Here is a 787-nt window from a genome sequence, read left to right as displayed (position 1 = left end):
GTGTGTGTGTGTGTGTGTGTGTGTGTGTGTGTGTGTGTGTGTGTGTGTGTGTGGAAGACGACATCTTCATCATCAGAGACTGGTGTAATTTATATGAAAGAAGCTTTTTGTACTTGGACGGTTTCCATTGAAGAGGACATTTTATGATATATTTTATAAGTTACATGAAAAGAGAAACAATGGGGGGGGGGGCGCACACCTGCATTCAACCAGAATATTCCCACACAGGTAGAAGAAGGTAGATTGTATGTTGTCATGTCTGCTAAAACATAACCTCAACATAACTGGTTCTAATATCTCCCGCTGTGACTTTAACAGCAGCCGGATGTACGTCTCAGCTCCGTCTGTTGAGTGTCGTGTAAACTGTGCGAGGCACCGACAGACGCCCTCAACGTTCTCCTGAAGTGTTATTTCACAGTTAACATGGTGATCACCTGGGCTTCCTGGACTCCCGTTGAACCACACGCGTGTTGTTCTTGTGTTCAGCGCTGCTCCGCTCTGTGCTGGAGACTCTGGTTGACTGCAGGCTCCTCGTGCTGCGCTGTTGTTCTGGAAGCTACACACATGCTGCTAAACACCACAGAGGACCAGAAGGGTTCCTCGTCTTTTGTTCCGTTTGTTTCAGTTGTTATTTTTTAACATTTTCAGTATTTATTGGTCGTGTCCTGACGCAGGGTGTCCGTGTATCTGCCTGCGGGACTGTTTCTGTCTCCTCCTTCGTGTTAGTCTCAGAGCGTCGTTGTGTGTGTGTGTGTGTGTGTGTGTGTGTGTGTGTGTGTGTGTGTGT

The sequence above is a fragment of the Anarrhichthys ocellatus genome, unplaced genomic scaffold (genome assembly GCF_004355925.1).
Source record: "Anarrhichthys ocellatus isolate YVR2014 unplaced genomic scaffold, GSC_Weel_1.0 scaffold182, whole genome shotgun sequence".
Lineage (NCBI taxonomy): Eukaryota > Metazoa > Chordata > Actinopteri > Perciformes > Anarhichadidae > Anarrhichthys > Anarrhichthys ocellatus.
This window is presented reverse-complemented; position numbering follows the sequence as displayed.